Below are 22,782 nucleotides of genomic sequence, written 5' to 3' on the forward strand. Positions count from 1 at the left end.
TAAAATAAAAGGACAACCCTTCCTCTCCTCAACCTCTAACTGTATGCTCTGATTTGTTGGCAATCCAGGGCTCCCATTTCTACCTCTATTTGCCTCCTCATTACTTCATCAGTTTCTCTCACCTTCTTTTGAGTCTCTGATATTTCTCTGTCTATTGGTTCTTTAAGTATTCCTGTCTTCAAGCAAAAATCAAACTCTTCTTTGGCTTTTTATCCATCTTCATACTTGATGTCTCCTCCTCATTTTCTGTGGCAACTACCCATCAATCAAGGGCTCTCTAACCTCCATGGAAACTTCTTTGGCCAAGGTCCCACAAGACCCTTCAATGACAAATCGAGAGATTTTCTGAATCAGTGATGTCCTCTACCATGTTCTCTTTCTTTACATTTGATTTTCAGGACACTGACACCGCTCAATACTCTTATTTTCTTCCTGCTAATCTGGCTAATTTTCTCTCTTCTTGTCACAATTTTTACTACCTAAACCTTGGGGTACCAAGTTTTGTTTTGGTTTTGTCTTGTTACTCTCAGAAAACATGTCCTGGAGCAGGGACTATCCCCCATAGTTTTCTGTAGCTGTCAGACATTGTCGATGACTATATGTATACACTTCCCACTGAAGAATCTCTCCTGATCTTCAACGGAAGCCATTTCTATTGGAATTTCCCATGGACATTTCTAGTATAAAATGCCCTGAATGTATCTTATCATTTCTCCATGATTAAACCTGCTATTCTTCCCATGTTCTACATCTCTGTGAGTGGTACCATCATCTCCTCAGAGGCCCAAATTAAAATTGGGAATAACCTTCCTCTCATTAACCCTCAAACTCATAGAAGATTTTACTCTCTCAATTTCTCCTGAAGCATCTGCTTCTCACTGTTCTTCCCACTGACTCTGTGTTAGTTCAGGGGCACGCCTGTCCTCATTTCTTGCATGAATTACTACAACAGCCTTCCAGCAGTTTCCCTCCAATAACTGTCCATACCAGTCTGAATGGAAAGCTGATTGTATCACACAGCTGTCCTCAAAGTCCTTCAATAGTTCTCTGTTGCCCTCAGTGTGAATATGTAATCCTTCAGGATCAATACTTATATTTTGGCTTCTATTCACTCTAGAATCTGCTTCAATGCACAGCAGGGATTGTGTCTCATTAATTTTTATATCCTCTAAAATGTAATTGACTAGTTTTTAATTAGTGCCTTAAATATATTTGCTTAATATATAGGCAAACAGGTGAAAATATAAATAAATGTTTTCATTATGCTTTAATATACATGGGAGAGAGAGTACCTTATGTGATAACATAAATATAATTTGTCACATGATTATCCATTGATTTCTTGTAACTTGGTTTCCCTCACTTATGATAAGTATGCTGTGTTCATTTTAATAATGCTGAGTTACTGGAGAAATTTTTTCTGAAAACTTTTTGAATGGTTAGAAATTAATTAAGTTATATTAAGTATTATTTTAGTGATGGGGTATTTTATACTCATTAAAATTAATGAGACACAATCCATAAAAATCCATAAAAATAATAATTAATCCATAAAAATAATAATCCATAAAAATAATCCATAACAATCCATAAAAATAATAATTAATATGTTATATAAGACTCCCTATTAACCAAAATATTTGTATTGTTGATGATATTATTAAAAGCATATGACATACCCATTAGGCTATTTAATTTTCATAAAGGTCCTATGAGGTAATATAATTACTATCCTACTTAAAGAATTAAATCATCTAATTCCCTCTTCTTACACTCTAGATTAATGGCAGAATAGGTCAGTTTGGGAGTTATTGACACAGATGCTGCATTTTAAGGACTAAGTGGCTCTGACAATGTCCTGTGGTCTAGCATACTCACCTCAAAGTCATCCTGCTTGATGACATTTGGAATTTAGTGTCCCTTGTCCTTCCTGTCAGTACCATTCGTTAGGCATAAACTGCCTGCCTTCCTGTCACAGAGTTAAGTGATATCAAATTGGATCTCTGGATATTCTGCAGGGAAAATGTATTCTAATGGGAATATCTATTGTACTTTTTCAAAAAGAAACTATATACAAAGTGTGGTAAATTAGTACATTTTAAAAAATACATACAAAACATATATTTATATTTTTAAAGAGACTTTAATAGAATTGCTGAAAACATTAAAACATGCTTGCATTCTCTCTTTCTTTACTCGGTGAATAAGCTATGAAAGAATTATCAAAAAAGAAGAAAGGGTAGGAAATGAAGCTAGAATATAATTCAGAAAAGCCTTATTAGTACAGTGACTTACATGGACATCACAAAAGCAGCATCCCATCACCGACCTATCATTTGCATAGCAATGTATTGTATTGTCCTCATCTTGAGAGATTTAAGGAAGATCTTGACCATTGTTTTTTGTGCCAGCCATATTGAGTGATTGCTGATATTTCTTATTTTTGGGCAAAATGAAGGGTATAGTTATTTATCACCAAGCCTTTCAAGTAGCATCTGTGCCAACATGTACCAGTTCTATTGGGGACCGTCTAGGATATTCCACTGACAGAACACTAAAAAGGCCGAAGGTCTTACTGGGCACTAATGAGACATCAACTGCTGTCACCCTCTGCCATTCGCAATGAATAGGTTTAATGCCTCCCAAATTTAAACTAAAGAACCCACTTGGAAGGACAATTAAGCAACCTCCTCTTATAACTCTAATATTTAATAATGAAAAGAGTTAATGCAAAACCTGGCTCAAGCCTCTAACACTATAATGTTGGTCCATCTTTTGTCTTCTGCACTTAATAATTATGAAGAACAAACAGCAAAGTGGGAACTGGAGAGCATTATGCTAAGCAAAATAAGCCAGGCAGTGAAAGAAAAATACCATATGATCTCACCATTAACAGGAACCTAATCAACAAAACAAACAAACGAGCAAAATATAACAAAAGACACTGAAATTGAGAGCAGGGTGACGGTGACCAGAGGGGAAAGGGGAGGGAATTTCAGGGGAAAAGGGTGAAGAGTTTGCAGGAGCAATTATAGAGGACACATGGACAATAATGGGGGGTGTTGAGGCAGGAGGGAGGTGGGGAGGGCTAAGGGGTTGGGCTGGGGTGGGAAGAAATAGCAGAAAACTGTACTTGATCAAGTTTTTTAAATGTGGAAAAAACAAAAAGTGGGGGAAAAATAATTACAAAGAGAAAATGTTTATCATTCTCTACAATCTGCTTGTTATCAATGCTTTTAATAACCCACCCCTCAGTATAAAACACTCTGCCACCTGTAGATGCACTGTCATCACAGAAACCTGTGAGGTGTGTTGTGATTTTAGTTCACTGAACAAAGTGGCTGCCTGGTATGGTGTGGTCCCACCTCCTTCTCATCATTAGTGCTCCAATGGGGAGAAACAGTGTCTCCCTTTAATTTAAAAAGTGTGTTGTTATAAGTGTGTTAAGATACATTATCCTTTTTGAATTTTATTTTTCTAACTTCTTGTCAGTTTTGTGCTTCTTGAAAACTAATGATGTGAACTCTGGTATCAAGGACACTCGAGTCATAGTCCTAGTGGTGCCAGTGATGCCCTGCACTGAGGCCAGTTGCCTTATGTGTAAAGAACAGAGTTGAGCTGGATCAGGCATTCTCTTTGCACAGAAAGGCCACTGAAGAGTTTTTAATAGCTCCTTAGGCCTCGCCCAGATCTAGTGAATTAGAATCTCCCAGGACTGGAATCAAGAATCCAGAATTTTCTGAATTTCCTCAGGTGATCTTATGAAGCTGTTCTATATCTAGGAGCCACTGATGTAGATAAACTTCATGTCCACTCTAAATCTTCAGTGCCGTGTCCAGTCTCTGAGAGTCTGGTATCTCCCTTTTGTCTGCAAAGTTTTCCATTTGCCAGGCCCATTTTCCTGAGTAGTGTCATGCGCATAGTAAATATGGAACCTGCAAAGCAGTAAATACCATGTTTAAAAGTCCCTTATACGTCAATTATTTTTTCCTGTTCCTAGTCCAGCACATATGAGGCATTCATAACAACTCTTGAGTCCAGTGTTTCCATCACTAGAGTCCCACCTCAACAAAAAGACACCCAGGTCACTCCATGAGCTGACTTCTGCCACATCTGTACCCTCATCTTCCCTCACTCTCTGCTTTGAACTTGATACTTCTAATTATGATCACAGAGTCACTCTTCCACTAATTTACTCATTCTTTCATCTATGAATACTCACTCAACACCTTTTAAATAATGTACCTTTGACATATTATTCAATGGTGAACCTGAGATGGTGCCAGCCTTCAGGGAGATAACAGGCCCAGAAAGACACAGACAGATAATGGATTGGCTTTTAACATGTATGGTGAGTGACAGAGGACCATGAAAACACATAGATGGAGTTACTCAGTCTACATGGTCAGAAACAGTTTTCAAAAAAAAGTGAATTTTAAACCTACACAGAACTTCTCAAGAGAATTTAAGCAAAAGAAGAACACGTTCAAATCCAATGAAAGTTCACCTGGGAAGACGCAGAGAAAGAAGTTTTAATGAAGTACAGCTGAAGTCAGATTGCAGTGAATTAAGGAGTGGGTAGACGGCCAGGAAGTACGGAAATTGAATATCTTGTGTCGTTTCTTTTTCTAGAAATCTTCCTTCTCTGCTCTCCACCCCGCAGAACTGGTAAGTCGTCTCATAGCCCGCAGTGTCAACCTCGGAAATGCACTGACTAATCATAGCGGCTGACTGCTATATGCCTACCTTCCCGTAATACTAAACTATGTGCTCTTTCAAGGCAAAGCCTGTCTTACTCTTTGCATCTTCAACCTCTAACACAACACAGTACAAGCAGTAAGCGTGCAAAATTGCCCTTGGAACTGAGCTGAACTCACATGTGCCTCTCTACATCTTGGCCTTCTCCTCCAGCACCACCCTTGTACAATCTACCATCTCACATTCAATACTGCAGCATCTTCTTGTTGGGTTATCTTGACCCTGAACCTGACCTCTACTCTCCATTATTCACTTTGTACCCAAAACAAGTTCTGTAAAAACACCACGGTGAATATATCATTTCTTGTGCCAACACTTCAGAGGTTAGAGGCCAGAAATTTGGCATTTGGCTTTTCTCCCTTGGGGATTTCATTTCTATATCTAGGCTGCTACATATATATGTGTTGTTATGTCTTCCACAGCAAGTGAAAGACTACCTTTTCTTAAATTTCCCTAAACAGTGAGAAAATGGTTATTTCACAAGTAAAAGTGCAGAGGTAGAAAGAACTTCAGGCATGGCACATCAGGCCAGTTTCTCTTTGTCATGATCTTGGCTCCGCCCTCTCAAAGTAACGCTTCCTTTTTAATCTGGTAGCAAAATGGCTACAGCAATAACTCCAGGAGTCAAATTTTAACTTGATAAGTTCAGAAAAAAGAAGAAAGACTTCAGTTCATCTCGTGACTTTCTTAATAACAAGGTAATTTTCCTCCCAGGAAACCCTAACAACTTACTCCCACACTCGATGTCCGAGAATGGGAAAAGTACAAGTGTTGCTGTGACTGGAGTAGCTTAAGCCGGATGTACATGCTGGTATGGGGCTGCAGTCGTGGCCTCCTGAGCCACAACAGCGAGACACAAACAGCTGAATGGGACTAGGGCTCTGGTGGCTACCAGGTGGGGATGCTCTTGCCTACCCAGCAGTGATGAGAATTGCTTTCAGTGCTTTTCTGGTCTCCCCAACACCACTCCTTCTCCCATGAATAAACCCTTTCAGTATCCCAGATATCCCAGTTCCGTCTGGAAGATTCCTCTCTGCTTCCTGCCTTCCCCCATTTGACTAGGTCCAGGCTCCTTTTGTCCAAGGTGTTTACTTAGGAGTCACTACCTACTGGCAGCATTCCTGGGTCCTCAAAGCGATACCATAAAAATCTTAATTTATCCTATCCTAGCCCATCTCTAAATAAATGGGATTGCATTTTCTCCTGCCTTTTCTGCTACATTTTATCTTCCAAGAGGACAGGGGCTACATTTTATATATCATTGTAGTCCTTCCACCTAACATAGACCCAGGCACCAATATGTACCCAATAAAATTTTGATGATGAATCGACCTTTGTAATTTATAAAATTAAGTTTAAAACAAATATGTGTTAAAAAATGTTGTATTCTGCTTTATAATGTATTTTTCTTCTAAAGAAGAATTTAAGTTTAATATGACGTAACTATCATATGTTTATTTAAATATAAGACATGCAATCTTTCTCAGCATTACTAAAATCAGGTAGACACCTAATATTTGATGGCTATATCAGTTTAAATTACTCAGGTTGTAGACTTATTAAAACATGTTGAAACATTAATCAAGAAAGGTATGCTCATCAGATATTTGGGGCTGAAATGGAAGCCTCTGACTTACAAACACATAACTGGTACTATCCTTTAAATGAAAATGCTGTTTCTTTAGTGACCATCTTGTTCCTGGCAAAAATTTTAGTTTTCCTGAAAGAGTTTTGGCTTCTTTCTATGTCCCTAGTTATTTCTTCCTGGCAGCTCCCAGTTTGCCCTATAGTGACTCACCAGAGTTGTAACCTTGACCTCACCCCCTTGGCACCACATCCAGAGAAGCCTCAAGTCTCCTGCCTTCTGCTGCTGGTGGATGTGGGTGCAACATTCTGGTACTTAGCTCAGCCCACTCGCAGCACAAGTCCACTGTCTTTTACCCCTCCCCGCTTCCCTCTGACCAAGTAGCACCTTTTTTTGTTCCCCATCGTAGTTGCCATTTCGGCTTCCCCCTGAGTGCACCTGGAGAGTTGGCTTGTTCTATTGTTCTCACAGCTTCTCTCTTCCTCTACCTCTCTCTCTTCCTCCCTCTCTGCCTGTCTCTTCCTCCCTCTCTCCCTCCCTCCTCTCTTTCCCCCACCCATTGGTCCCAGTAGGAAAAGGGAGCAACTTGATTTGGGGTCTAAAGATAAAGATATTTTTTAATTTTTACTGAATTTGTTGGGCGATATTGGTTAATAAAATCATACAGGTTTCAGGTGTATTAGTCTATGACATCATCTCAATACTGTATCATGTGTTCACCACCCAAAGTAAAGTCCCCTTCCACCATCATTTATCTCCACTGTACTCTCTTCCACCTCCCCCACTGCCCTTACCCTATAATAATCACTATATTGTTGTCAGTTTCTGTGAGTGTTATTTTTTGACCTTTTATTTTATTTATTTTTAAATTATTGTTCAAGTACAGTTTTCTTTTACTCCCATTGCTTTTTTTTTGCTTAATTTCTTCACCATTTTCACCCAAGTCCCCAAACCTCCTTCCCTCTGACAGCTGTCGTTCTGTTCTCTCTGAGTCAGTTTCTGTTCATTTGTACATTTATTTTGTTCATTAGAATCCACATATAAGTGAAATCATATGGTATTTATCTTTCTCTCACTGGCTTATTTCACTTAGCATAATACTCTCCAGGTCCATCCATGCTGCCCCAAAGGGTAAGATTTCCTTCTTTTTTCAGCTGAGTAGTATTCCATTGTGTAAATGTAGCACAGCTTTTTTAGCCACTCATCTACAGATGGGCAATTGGGCTGCTTGCAAATCTTGGCTATTGTAAATAATACTGCAATGAACATAGGGGTATGTATATTCTTTCAAATTAGTGTTTCAAGTTTCTTCAGATAGATTCCAAGAAGTGTAATTGCTGGGTCATAAGACATTTCTATTTTTAATTTTTTAAAGTAACTTCATACTGCTTTCCACAGTGGCTGCATCAATTTGCATTCCCACCAACAAATAATGCATGAAGGTTCCCTTTACTCCTCATTCTCACCAACATATGTTTGTTGACTTATTGATGGTAGTCATTCTAACAGCTGTGAGGTTATACCTCACTGTGGCTTTTATTTGCATTTCTCTGATGATTAGTGATATGTAGCATCTTTTTATAAGTCTATTAGTGATCTTCATGTCCTCTTTGGAGAAGTGCCTATTCAGGTCCCTTGTAATTGGATTGCTTGTTTGTTTCTTTCTTTGGTGTTGAGTTGTTTATAAGTTCTTTATAAATTTTGTACATTAATGCCTTATCAAATATGTCATTGGTGAATATGTTCTCTAATTCAATAGGTTGTCTTTAATTTTGTTGATGGCTTATTCTGCTATGCAAAACCTTTTTAGTTTGACATAGTTCCATTTGTTTATTTTTCTATTTTTACCCTTGCCCGAGGAGATATATCAGGAGAAATATTGCTGAGAGAAAAGTCAGAGATTTTATGCCTATTTTTTATTCTAAGACTTTTATGGTTTTTGAGTATTACATTTAAATGTTTAAACCATTTTCATTTTATTCTTGTGTGTGTATGGTATAAGGATGTGGTCTAGTTTCTTTTCTCTTTTTCTTTTGCACACATCTGTCCAATTTTCCTAACGCCATATGTTGAATAGACCATCCTTACTCCATTGTATGTTCTTGGCTCTTTTGTCTAATATTAATTGACCATAAAGGTCTGGGTTTATTTATGGGCTCTGTTCTGTTCCATTGATCTATAGGTCTGTTTTTTTATGCCACAACTATGCTGTTTTGATTACTGTGGCCCTATAATATAGTTTGATATCAGATAGTGTGATACCTCCAACTTTATTCTTTCTCAAGATTGCTGTGGCTGTTTTGGGTTTTCTTTGTGGTTTCACATGTACTTTTGAAATATTTGTTATAGTTCTGTGAAATATACCATGGGTATCTTGTTAGAAATTGAGTAGAATCTATAGATTGCTTTAGGTAGTATGGACATTTCAACGATATTAATTCTTCCTATCCATGACCACAATATATGCTTCCACTTATTTGTGTCTTCTTGATTTTCTTACTCCCGTGTCTTAGAATTTTCTGAGTACAGATCTTTTACATCCTGTGTGAAATTTATTCCAGGGTATTTTTATTTTGATGCAGTTGTAAATGGTATTGTTTTCTGTTTCTCTTTCTGATAGTTCATTACTGGTGCATAAAAATGCTGCTGATTTATGAATATTTATTTTGTATTCTACTGCTTTATTGAATTAATTTTTAGTTCCAGTAGTTGTTTGGTGAAATCTTTAGGATTTTCTGTATACAGTATCATGCCATCTGCAAATAGTGATGGTATACCTTCTTTTTTGATTTGGATTCCTTTTATTTCTTCATTATGTCTGATGACTTACAGTACTATGTTGACTAAAAGTGGTGAAAGTGGACATCCCAATCTTACACCTGATTTTAAGGGAAATAATTTTAGTTTTTGCCAGTTGTGTATAATGTTGGCTATGGGTTTGTCATATATGGCCTTTATTATGCTGAGGTATGTTCTCTCTTTGCTGAGAGTTTTTATCATAAATGCATACTGGAGTTTATCAAATACTTTTTGTGCATCTATTGATTAGGTCATGTGATTTTATCCTTTATCTTATGTAGTACACTACATTTATTGATTTGCAGATATTTTACCAATCTTGCATCCCTGGAATAAATCCCACTTGATCATGATGTATGATATTTTTAATGTATGGCTGGATCTGGTTTGCGAATATTTTGTTGAGGATTTTAGCATCTATGTTCATCTGGGATATTGGCTATAATTTTCTTCCTTTGAAAAGTCTTTTCCTATTTTAAAATTAGGATAATGCTGGCCTCGTAAATTGAGGTTGGAAGTCCTCCCTCCTCTTGAATTTTTTTAAATAGCTTGGGAATGATAGGTATTAGTTCTTCCTTGAATGTTTGGTAAAATTCTCCTCTGAAAGCCATCCAGTCCAGGACTATTTTTGTGGGGGGAGGGGTGGTTGGGTTAATTACTGCTTCGATTTCATCAGTTATAATCTGCCTATTAAGATTTTCTGATTCTTTCTGGTTAGGTTTTCAAAGATTATATATTTCTGGGAATATAGTCATTTAATCAAGATTGTCCCGTTTGTTGGCACATAGTTGTTCATAATACATATTTTTTACAATCCTTGATATTTCTTTGGTGACAGTGTTTACTTATTGTCCTCTCATTTCTGATTTCTAGGTTAGTTTGCTTACAGGTTTGTCCATATTGTTTATATTTTCAAAGAACCTGTTCTTTGTTTTATTGATCTCAAAAAACAAAATATTTTTTTTAAAGAGAGAGAAAAATTTTGGCTATTTTGGAAACAAACTCTCACCCCTCATTTTCCCATTTCTCCTAAATTTCAATAGCATATTATGTTACCAGCATAATTGAAATAGACCAACTCCACCTGTGGTTAAGACTCCAGCATTAAATTAGTCAAACCCAGGAAACACTGAGCTTTGCATTGGTTCAAAAATTGTTATAATGTGTGCAAAAATTAAAAAAACTGTGATTTCACCTGCTAGTTTCTATTATTTCATGCAAATATATGATATTTCAAGTACTTTGTGTTTTAAATTTGCTTTTATGAGTTGGCTTGGAAACCCATAATATTTTTCTATGGAAATTCTATGTCCTATACATGCAATTTACAAGTGAACTTCCAACTACACCTGCATATAAGGTAGAAACATACAAGAAATCATAATGGCAGATATTTTAGATTTTATTTTCTCTTTGATTGTTATGTCAAAAATAGAGAAATTTAATTTTTAAATTCAATTGTCTAAAATATTTTTTTCACTGAACTTTCACTAAAAATTATGGAAAATATTTTACAAATAAAGATCCTCATGGTTAATTAAAAGTCTAAGTTTTTCAACTGAAATGGATACCTGATGTCATCATTTAGAAAAAGTGGCATGCTCATTCTTTCAAAAAATACTCATGACTTCATGAAAAAAAAACTCACAATGTGAGACATCCATTCTGTTCCACACATATCAATGATTTTTTTAAAGGAAAAAACGTTTAAAGGACAAAACTAGATTCAAACCAAGATAAATATATCCCTGGACAGAAATGAAAATACATATCTGACATTTGGGTACCCCCACAAGCAGTGGTGGATGACAGTTTTCTCTTTGGGGTTACAAGGACTAAAATGCTCTGTATGGACTAAGGGGTGTACCCAGAGCCAGTTCTGCTTTTCCTGGCCTTTCCCAGGTCTGGAGCAGGTGCTGCAAGCACTCCCAGGGGCCAGAACTTGAAGCCGATTTGCAGGTGGGCTCAATGACTATCCCCCATAGAAAGTAGGAAAGTAGTGGGGATGAATGAACATGGCAGTTACATTGGAGTTGGTGTGTGCTTCTCTTTTATTTGCAAAGTAAGAGGCTTACTCAACAGCTTAGAATAAAGAGGGCAGGGAAAAAAACTGCAGGAGGTGGGGAGAGGTAGAATACTGAAACCTTTAACTGTGGTGCAAAAAATATTTCTTATCTGAAAGTAGGTGGACCCTTGAGTGCTGATGTGGACTCTCTCCAAGGTCCTGCACATTAAAAATTCTTCTGCCTGAGAAGTCTCTCAGCTATGTGGGCATCACTAATCCTCAGTCCTTGGAATTAGGATAACAATTGGAAGCCACCGCCACTTTCTAGTATCCTTAGCTGGAGCATATCCTTTGCACTGCTTATTTGCAAGTTTGGCAGTAAAATGAAGTGAAATAAGTCCTTAAACCTAGTCTAAGCCATCATTTTTGCCACTTTGAGTCTCAACTCTTCTTTCTTATTTCACATTAAAAACTTCAGGAGTCATGTGAAAGATTGGAATCCTTGTTTCAGGGAAATGTGAAAGGAGGTTCCTTGTAAAGAAAAAATAACAAGAAATTACTTTTGAGATCTGTGGACCCACACCTTCTCTCTAAGCCCCAGGCCCCTACAACACAATAGGTCAGAAAGTAAACTGACCTCTACACTACAGACACTATAATGTCCTGTAGTGTCTTCCAGTTGAGGTGTCACCATTCTCCAGTTTTCTACACCAAAGACTTAGTGTGGTCTCTTGGTTCTACCCCTTCAAATCTGAAATAGGCCAGTTCCTCTACTTTCCCATAGTTTAATTCAGTCACTACACAATTGCCTTTTTATTGGCCCTCTGCCTCTAGTCCCACCACATCTAAGCTAATCCTTCCAGGGGTGTCCAACCATTGGGTGTCTCTGGGCCGCACTGGGAGTAGAAGAGTTGTCTTGGGCCACACATTAAATACACAAACACTGATGGGCAGCCAAGATGGAGATGTAGGTGGAAATACTGTACCTCCTCGCACAACCAAATTTAAGAACAACAAAGATTTAGAAACAAAAACACAACCAAAACAGACAGAAAATTGAACTTTACTGAAGTCCCACAATAAGGAACCATTCATCCAGATCAGTAGGAAGGGTGGAGTCAGCGGCTGGCAGAGAAGGGTCCCAAAAAAGAGGCCAGATGGACCCAGGCATGCAGGGGGTGGTTGGCAGATCCCAGGTGTGGGGTGGCAACGGGTGGACCCAATGAGGGCGCAAGGCAGCTGGCTGACTGCAATCACACATTCACGTGCAGTTAAAACAGGTGAAAAAACAGTGAGACAGACTGTGCAACTCAGGGCCCGAGCCCTGGGAAATAAAGCACCTACTGGAGAAACTTTCGGGGGTTAAGGTGCTGGGAGAGGCTCTCAGCCTCACAGGAGAGTTCGTTGGAGAGACCCACAGGGTCCTAGAATGTACAGAAGCCCACCCACCCGGTAACCCACACCAGAAAGGCCCAATTTGCTTTTGGGAAGTGGCAGAGGGACCGAAATCCCGGAGAGAGTGTAACAAATGCCATTTCTCCCTCTCTGACCCCACCCCCAGTCACAACCCAGGAACAGGGTTGACCCACCTTGGGGAACACCTAAGCTTTTGCCCCTCATACATAATACGCACGAACAGACCAAAATATTATGGCTCAAGCAGAAGAACAACTCAAAGCCCCAGAGCCAATACTTCTAAGTGACCAAGAAATAGCCAACCTATCAGACACACAGTTCAAAACACTGTTGATTAGGATGCTCACAGAACTGGTTGATTTTAGTAGAAAATTAGATGAAAAGACGAAGGCTACACTAAGTGAAATGAAGCAAAATGCACAGGGAATCAGTAGTGATGGAAAGGAAACTGGGACTCAAATCAATGGAGTGGACCAGAAAAAAGAAAGAAACACCCAACCAGAAAAGAATGAAGAAATAAGAATTCAAAAAAATGAGGAGAGGTTTAGGAGCCTCCAGGACATCTTTAAATGTTCCAACATCAGAATTATAGGAACCAGAAGGAGAAGAAGAAAAAATAACTTTCCCAACAAGTGGAAAAGTTATTTGAACAAATAATAAAGGAGAACTTCCCCAATCTGGCAAAGGAAATAGACTTCCAGGAAGTCCAGGAAGCCCAAAGAGTCCCAGAGAGTCCCAAAGAAGGTAGATTTAAAGAGGAACACACCAAGGCCCATCATAATTATATTAGCCAAGATTAAAATGAAGGAGAGAATTCTAGAAGCAGCAAGAGATAAGGGGACAGTCACCTACAAAGGAGTTCCCATCAGACCGTCATCTGATTTTTCAAAAGAGACTTTGCAGGCAAGAAGGGGCTGGAAAGAAGTATTCCAAGTCATGAAATCCAAAGACCTACATCCAAGATTGCTCTACCCAGCAAAGCTTTCATTTAGAATGGAAGGGCAGATAAAGTGCTTCTCAGATAAGATCAAGTTCAAGGAGTTCATCATCACCAAGCCCTTATTATATGAAATGTTAAAGGGACTTACCTAAGAAAAAGAAGTCAAAAAAAGATGAACAGTGAAAGGACAGCAAACTCACAGTTATTAACAACCACACCTAAAACCAAAGCAAACTAAGCAGACAGCTAGATCAGAAGCAAAACCACAGAAATGGAGATCACATGGAGGGTTAGCAACAGGGGAGTGGGAGGAGGAGAAGGGGGAGAAGGTACAGAGAAGTAGCATAGACAGTAGGTAGAAAATAGACAGGGGAGAGGGCAAGAGTAGTGTGGGAAATATAGAATCTAAAGAACTTGTGACACATGGACATGAACTAAAGGGGGGCAATGGGGGGAGGGGTGTGCAGGGTGGAGGGGAATGAAGGGGGGAAATGGGACAACTGTAATGGCATAATCAATAAAATATATATTTTTAAAAATAAAGAAATACACAAACACTAACAAAAATTGATGAGCAAAATAAAGGTTTTAAATGAGTTTACGATTTTGTGTTGGGCTACACTTGTAGCCAGGCTTGGCCACATGCGGCCCACAGACTGCAGGTTGGACACCTCTGCTACACCATGTGTTACCTTTTTTAATCATACGCAGTTACAATCATGTCAAATCTCTGCTTATTATTAGCAATTGGATGAGGCTTCTACTTGCTTAAGGCAGTACTGTGCAACAGAATTTTGAGGGATAAGGAAACATTTTCTATCTGTGCTGTCCATCATTGTAGCCACTACTCACATGTGGCTATTAAGCATCTGAAATGCAGTTAGTGCAACTGAGAAATTGAATTTTTGCTTGTACATATGTTAAGGTTAAATTTAAATAGCCACATGTGGCTAATGGCTATGATATTGGACATTAAAAGTCTACAGGATAAAATCCACAGTGTTTGGCAGGGTATGTAAGATCCTTCACAGGCCAACCACAGCTGTCCCTTCTTCCTCCTTGTTGCTCATTCACTCGATACCTGTCCTGACGAACCACACAGCTACTCATCATCTCATCCCAAAGGACCTCATGTTCCTTTTTTGTTCTACGTGTGTGTTTGTGTCTGTTTTTGCCTGATACAGTCTTTCTCTTCTTACCTTCCTATGAATGTCTATAAGTCTTGTAAGGCTATACTCAAATGTGACTTCTGAGTAGCCTCCTTCCACCTTCCCAGGCAGCCCTCAGCTTTCTGTTCAGGGCTCTCATTACAACTTGTATCTTCTCTAACAAAGCAGTTAACATACTGACTGGCCATTAGTTTCTTTATCTATTATCCTAAATCTCATTTTTGCCTTTAAGCAGTCAGTTAGAAAGCAAGTTTCAAAATTATTACTTATGACAGCTAGCTAATGTTGAGCAAAATAAGAGTCAAGGTAAATTTCAAATGAATTATGAAAGAGAACAAAAAAAATAAGGCAGCAAGAGGATCACCAGTTACCATCACTTATACATTAATGCATCTAAGTCTTTTGAGGGAATTTAAAAGGAGTTGACTTTGACCTTCATAGAACATTGAACATTTTCCTTTACAAATTTTAACTATATTCTTTTACCTCTTAGCTTTGTCTATATTATCTGATGTCAAATCTCTAAAAACTATTTAAGTGATAGATTTTCCATTGAGCACACCACCTATATTTCAAGGTTAAGCAAGAGGAAAACAGTTTGCCTGGATTTTCCATTGTGAAATTGATGGCGGGAAAAGAAGGATATTATTAAAATGATGCTCTGCAGTAGGAAAAAACCTGTCAGTTAAAACTGCTACTTACAGCCAGCCTTAAAAGTATTTTATAATTATCATTAAAAATCAAAGTAAATTAATGATATTTTTAAAATTGCCCAGGAAAATAACTTCCATGTCATTGAATTATTTTGGCAACATCCCCACCTTTTGAGCTCACTGGAGGGTAAAGAGAATAACATCTTTTTGTCCTGATTTTATGGAAAGCAAAGCAATGTGCTATGTTTTCAAGATGCTATTATTCCCATTTTAAAAAATGATTATTTAAAAGAGGCTGATCCTTAGTATCTATTCAAACTATTCTAGTTTCACTGATACTGTTATATACAAACAGTTGAAAGAAGTATTGCTATTAAGCAAATTTGCATATTACAGGAAATGAATATATAATGACTGAGTTTCTATTAATTCCTATTTTTGCAGAATATTATAGTCAATCCAATTTAACATTATGGACCAGGAGTTATGTGACACTCAAATCTAGAAATGATGATAATACTAAACCTCTTGTTTTGATGGGAGTTTTGAGAAAGAGCTTAAACATTAATGCAGCTACCTTCTTTCTTTATGACCCAACCTCCTGGGCTGAGGCAGGAAAGCTCTTCTTCATGCTCCAAAGCACCGTGTATAGACATACATTTATCACTGAACTTAACTGGGTTATATTGTAATTAGATGTTTGAATTTCTGCATCCCACCTAGCCTGAATTTCCTGAAGCTAACTATCATTCCTATTAGTCATCATCACATCTTCTGGAGCTCAGCACATTACCTTAAAATGAGGTAGGATCTCAGTAATTTGTCCAGGTGGGAGAAGAAGAGGAAAAGAGGAACTCTGGAGGAGGTTATTTTCTGGACAAAACGAGTGATGAGAATATTCTCATTAAATTTTATGAGACATAAAAACCTAACGCTCCTAAATTTTAAGAAACCTAAAAACTATAAAATGCATCAAAGGAGAAGCTCAAATAAAACCTCACGGCAAACATATTTTCAAAGGTTAATTGGTAACTGCTTCTATGTGAAAGATCTGAAAATGGAACTAGATTCTACCTATTCCTGAAGTATTTCCTCACAACAAATTTAGACCCTTTGAAAATACTTAATGTCCATTTCAAAGATGTGTTCTTGCAGCCAAGGAGTATTTTATACTATAGTTTTAAGCTTTAAAGTGACACCTTTTGTAAGAGTTTCTTATTTTTAAATGTATTGATTATGCTATTACAGTTGTCCTATTTTTTCTCCCCTTTATCCCCCTCTGCCAGGTATCCCCATTACCTCCAGCATTTCCCCCTAAGTTCACTTCCATAGATCATATATATAAGTACTTCGGCTTCTCTATTTCCCATACTATTCTTAACCTCCCTCTATCTATCTTGTGCCTACCAGTTATGCCTCTTATTCCCTGTACCTTTCCCCCTATTCTTTTTCTTTCCTATCCCTGCTGATAACCCTCCATGTGATCCTTCAATTTCTGTGATTCTGTTCCTGTTCTATTGTTTGCTTTGTTTTTGTTATTTGTTTGTTTTTAGTTTCAGTTGTTGATAGCTGTGAGTTTTGTTGTCAGTTAACTGTTCATAGTTTTGATCATCTTTTTCTGAGGTGAGTCCCTTTAACACTTCATATAATAAGGACTTGGTGATGATGAACTCCTTTAACTTGACCTTATCTGGAAAGCACTTTATCTTCCTTTCCATTCTAAATTATAGCTTTTCTGGTTAGAATAATCTTGGATGTAAGTCCTTGCTTTTCATGACTTTAAATACTTCTTTCCAGCCACTTCTTGCCTGTAAGGTTTCTTTAGAAAAATCAGCTGATAGTCTTATGGGTACTCCATTTAGATAACTGTATCCTTTTCTCTTGCTGCTTTTAAGATTCTCTGCTTACATTTAATCCTGGACAATTTAATTATGATGTGCCTTAGTGTATGCTTCCTTGGGTCCAACTTCTTTGGAACTCTCTGAGCTTCCTGGAGTTTTATGCCTTTTTCTTCACCAGATTGGTAAAGTTTTCTTTCATTACTTTTTAAAATAATTTTTCAAACTTGTTGTTTTTGTTCTCCTTATGGCACCCCTATGATTCAGGTATTGGAACATTTAAAGTTGTCCTGGAGGTTTCTAAGCCTTTCCTCATTTTTTAAATTCTTTTTTCTTCATTCTGTTCCAGTCAAATGTTTATTTTTTCCTTTTATTTGAAATCATTGATTTGAGTCCTGGTTTCCTTCCCTTCACTGTTGGTTCCTGATATATTTTCCTTTATTTCACTTTGTGTAGACTTTACTTCTTCCCTTATTTTTTGTCTTTACTCAGTCATTTCTGTGAGCATCCTGATTACCAGTGTTTTGAACTCTGTATCTGATAGGTGAGCTATCTCCTTGTCACTTAGTTCTTTTTCTGGAGTTTTGATCTGTTCTTTCATTTGGGACTTTCTCTTTGTATCAGCATGTCTGTTATGTTGTAAGGGATGGGGCCTTAGGTATTCATCAGTATGAGGTTGCACTGTGGCACTATATGAGGGAGTGGGATCAGAGAGGGAACAGTGCCACTTGCTCAGCTCTTACCTCACTTTCTGTCACTTCCCCTGCTTCCCACATGTAAAGTGTGCCCTTTAAGGATCTGCCCTGGTGCTGATTGGATGAGCTTATGTACATTCTAGGAATCCCTGGGTCCCTCCAACAGACTCTTCTGTGACACAGGCAGTTTTTCACACCATTGCAAACCCATAGGTTTTTACAGCCAGAGATTTTGAGGCTTTAGTTTCCCACACTAAAATTCTGGGTTGCTCAGTTTGCCTCACTCTCAAGTTGTTCCTCCCAGTTTATCAGTACACAAATGTGGGACTACTCAGTCTGCCAGCTGCCACCTTGCCCACCCCACCCCACCCAACATGTCCACCAGCCACTGCTTTGCCACATGTCCTCTCCACCACAGCTGCCCATCTCCGCCCTTTCTATCAGTCTGGATCAATGTTTCTTCTGCAATTTCTTGGCTGTCGAACTTCCATACAGTTCAATTTTCTGGCAGTTCTTGTTGTTTTTTGTATTTAAATTGGTTATTATTTTTCATTTGGTTGTGTGAGGAAGCAAAGCATATCTACCTATATCACCACCTTGGCTGGAAGCCCAAGGGTTTCATATTTTACTGGAGTGATGTAAAGACAAATTTATAGAGACAATCTGCCTATTTCTATTTGTACCTCCTAGATTTCAACATGGTTTATTGTCTTCTTATCCAATTATGTTTTTAGCATGTTGTGTTTATGTTGGAATAATAGTTGCCATGTGATTCAAGTGAACATGTTGCTCATCATTGTTTGTGTTGCTCTGTCTTATTGATATATGATGCCACATTCCAGGACCTTCTCAGTCAAGGTCATAATAGAATTCAGTTACGTTGTTATCTGTTCAGTTATCTGACCCAATACATTGTCTAGATCTACCTCTGACCATGCTAGTTATTATTTTATTACAGATCTGTGGTCCGATTTGGTGAATTTACATTTGGGGTTTTAGATTGGATACTCTCAAAATCACCATTGATTAATGAATAACTTTAGAAATTAAAAGATAATTTTTGAAAAACTCTTTTTCTAATTTTGTACCTTGGCAACTTTCTTAAGAAAACTAACCTTTCATCCTTCATGTATAACCCTTGAGCATTCATGGACCCTGGAAACTGTTCCCTGACGAGTGGCTACGTGCCCTCCACTCTGCTGTCTCTTTAACCAGATCTTCCCCACACCCCCTGCCCTGTTCCAACAAATTTCTTTTTTGTTGTACCTCCCAAAGTCCATTCATCTTAATATCTGACTTCATTTTGTTTGATTCACCAAGCCAAGGAATGGAATAAAACTCTCATGTTAGATGTGATAAAATCTTACTGCAAAACCACTCCTATCTTATCTTTTTTTTTTTTTGCCAAACATAAATATCTAAAATGCCTTGAATTGTGTCATTCAATTTAAAAAACTAAGGGGGTGGAAATGGAAGGAGGTGGGGATCACATGGGGGGTGGGTTGGGATGGGAGTAAAAGACAGAAAACTGTACTTGAACAATAATTAAATAAAAAATAAAAGCCATATCAATTTAAAAAATTATAAGAATGAATAATATTTGCTAACATTACTGGTGTTGCATTTTCAACTTTCATCAGTAAAAATTTGTATTTTTTTTCTTTTAATATTTTAGAAATGTTTCTATATGTTTTGGCTTGTCATAATGCATTGATGTTATCAGTATGGTACATATATACACACACATACACACATTACTGGCTATGATCTATCTTTCTAATCAAATTTTACTCAAAGTATAATGGAAGAATTGAGCAGAGCAGATTCTCATTACAAAGTTGTGATAATAGTAGTTAAGGGACCCTGATAATTTGTCTAGGACTTACATGACGCCTATGTTTTCTACCTCTTTATTATTCCAAAGTAAATTCTTTATTGGAAAAATAGATGTACAGTAACATCATTGTAGAGACTGAGACCAATCACTTGTCTTACACATAGAAGGTTAGGGCAAGAATTGTCCTCATTTCAACATATAGTAAAATTAGTTCTACTGTATCTTGAAAACAGTTTGGAAAACTGCAGAAAAAATTGCTTAATTCCTGAAGCAAATCTAGAAATCACTTATTCTCCATGCATATGTGGTGATTATTTTAAAACAATGGTTAAATGAAAGATCATTTATCTCCTGTTCAGACATGCCAGATAATATCAGCATGAACAACACATTCCTTTTGCCATGGTCAGGGTTATTCATAATTATTTTAATCCACCAAACTTGATGCCAGTTGTAAAATACACCATATGTAGAATGGAGTCGGATAAAAGTGTTTGTAGTTAAACTATAACATGACATTGACTGTAAGAAGCAACCTCATTTCATAGATACTAAAAACATGATGTTAATTTGCCTTATCATTGCCCCTCCTTGTTCTAAATGAGAAAACATGTTTGAGTGCAAGCAAAAGACAAGAACGCTTTCTTCTAGTTTGGGCTGCAGGCCTGACCCCCTCAAAGGACAGAAGTTCTGAGCAGGATGATCAGTGCTTCTGTGCTGCTTCCCCGAGCAGCTCGTACACAGGCTCAAACTGCTTTTCTACTTCTTTCTACTTTCACACCCACAAATGCCCCATCAGTATTCATTGCCAATGATAAGCAGGGCAGGTGCTCTGTAGAACCACTCTTGTAGAGCACCACCCAAGTGTACTTCAGCTGCACCTCCTGCCAGGATGATGAGCACCAAGACAGAGCACCTATCTTGCTGATCCTCACCTGACCCTCCTCCTACCACCTGCTTCTTGTTTCCTGTTCCTCCTCCCACCACCACACTAGCTTTTCTCCAGAGCCACAGGATGCCAGGGTGTTTACGTACCACTGCAATGCAAGTAAGTAAGAATGGCATTGTTATAAGACTAATTAGTAGTTAATGTATCTTTATATTGATTTTATGTATATTGTTAAAAACTTCAGTGGGCAACAAATTATTTGCTACACACCTATAAAGAGTTTGGGCTGGGATGGGAGTAAAAGACAGAATACTGTACTTGAAAAATAATTAAATTTAAAAAAAGACAGGAAAAAAATAGTTTGGAGAGAAAGGTGATTGTAGGTTATATTTCAGATACCATAAATATCTTGTTCTTATGTGTTAAACTCTGGAAAACCAGACCATGTTAAAAATATAATTTTTAAAAACTGATAAATTAGAACATTTTATTATTAGGTTGGCCAAAAAGTTCACTTAGTTCCCCACAACCTCCAAGTGAGGGCTCTAATAAGTGCTTAACTGTCTTTAACTTCATTCAAAACAATTTTTTAATTATAGTATTCTTTTTAAAATAAATTTTATTGATTATGCTGTCACAGTTGTCCTAATTTTTCTCATTTCCCCCTCTACCCAATGTCCCCATTCTCCCTCTTAGTTCATGTCTATAGGTTATGCATATAATTTCTTTGACTACTCCATTTCTTATACTGTTCTTAACATCCCCCTGTCTATTTTGTACCTACCAATTTGTACTTATTTTTAAAAATATATTATATTGATTATGCTATTACAGTTGTCCCATTTCCCCCCCTTCAATCCCCTCCACCCTGCACACCCCCTCCCACCAACATTCCCCCACTTTAGTTCATGTCCATGGGTCATACATATAAGTTCTTTGGCTTCTACATTTCCTATACCATTCTTAACCCCCCCTGTCTATTTTCTACTTACCATTTATGCTACTTATTCTCTGTACCTTTCCCCCTTTTTCCCCCTTCCAATCCCCTATTGATAACCCTCCATGTGATCTCCATTTCTGTGGTTCTGTTCCTGATCTAGCTGTCCACTTAGTTTGCTTGTTTTAGGTGTGGTTGTTAATAACTGTGAGTTTGCTGTTCTTTCACTGTTCATATTTTTTATCTTCTTTTTCTTAGGTAAGTCCCTTTAACATTTCATATAATAAGGGCTTGGTGATGATGAACTCCTTGAACTTGATCTTATCTGAGAAGCACTTTATCTGTCCTTCCATTCTAAATGAAAGCTTTGCTGGATAGAGCAATCTTGGATGTAGGTCTTTGGATTTCATGACTTGGAATACTTCTTTCCAGCCCCTTCTTGCCTGCAAAGTCTCTTTTGAAAAATCAGCTGATAGTCTGATGGGAACTCCTTTGTAGGTGACTGTCCCCTTATCTCTTGCTTCTTCTAGAATTCTCTCCTTCATTTTAATCTTGGCTAATGTAATGATGATGTGCCTTAGTGTGTTCCTTCTTGGGTCCAACTTCTTTGGGACTCTCTGAGCTTCCTGGACTTCCTGGAAGTCTATTTTCTTTGCCAGATTGGGGAAGTTCTCCTTTATTATTTGTTCAAATAACTTTTCCACTTGTTGGGAAAGTTATTTTTTCCTCTTCTCCTTCTGGTACCCCTATAATTCTGATGTTGGAACATTTAAAGATGTCCTGGAGGTCCTAAGCCTATCCTCATGTTTTTGAATTCTTGTTTCTTCATTCTTTTCTGGTTGGGTGTTTCTCTTACTTCTGGTCCACACCATTGATGAGTCTCAGTTTCCTTCCCATCACTATTGGTTTCCTGTACATTTTGCTTCATTTCACTTAGTGTAGCCTTCATTTTTTCATCTAATTTGTGACCAAATTCAACCAGTTCTGTAAGCATCCTGATTACCAATGTTTTGAGCTGTGCATCTGTTAGGTTGGCTATTTCTTCATTGCTTAGTTATATTTTTTCTGGAGCTTTCATCTATTCTTTCATTTGGACCATATTTTTTTTGTCTTGATGCACCTCTTATGTAGTGAGGGAAGGAGCCTTAGGTGTTCACCAGGACAGGGCAACTCAGGCCACTGCTTTGTCATGCTGTATGTGGGGAAGGTGTCTGAGAGGGAACAATGGTGCTTGCTCAACTCTCTGTGGATTTCAGTCATA

General features: G+C 37.8%; 1 protein-coding gene across 3 annotated transcripts in view; it reads left to right on the forward strand.

Annotated features, from left to right (window-relative positions):
- DLGAP1 (DLG associated protein 1) overlaps positions 1-22,782 on the forward strand; it is an 856,099-nt gene that overhangs the window by 250,422 nt on the left and 582,895 nt on the right. Inside the window, exon 3 of one of the 3 annotated variants that reach the window (XM_053664366.1) lies at positions 4,633-4,668. The exons of the other annotated variants lie outside the window; for them this stretch is intronic. The gene's annotated coding sequence lies outside the window, so the exon portion shown is untranslated. The remainder of the gene's footprint in view (positions 1-4,632; positions 4,669-22,782) is intronic. 3 annotated transcript variants of the gene reach the window in all.

Source organism: Artibeus jamaicensis, unplaced genomic scaffold (assembly GCF_021234435.1).
Source record: "Artibeus jamaicensis isolate MK-2021 breed Jamaican fruit bat unplaced genomic scaffold, CSHL_Jam_final contig_354, whole genome shotgun sequence".
Taxonomy (NCBI): domain Eukaryota; kingdom Metazoa; phylum Chordata; class Mammalia; order Chiroptera; family Phyllostomidae; genus Artibeus; species Artibeus jamaicensis.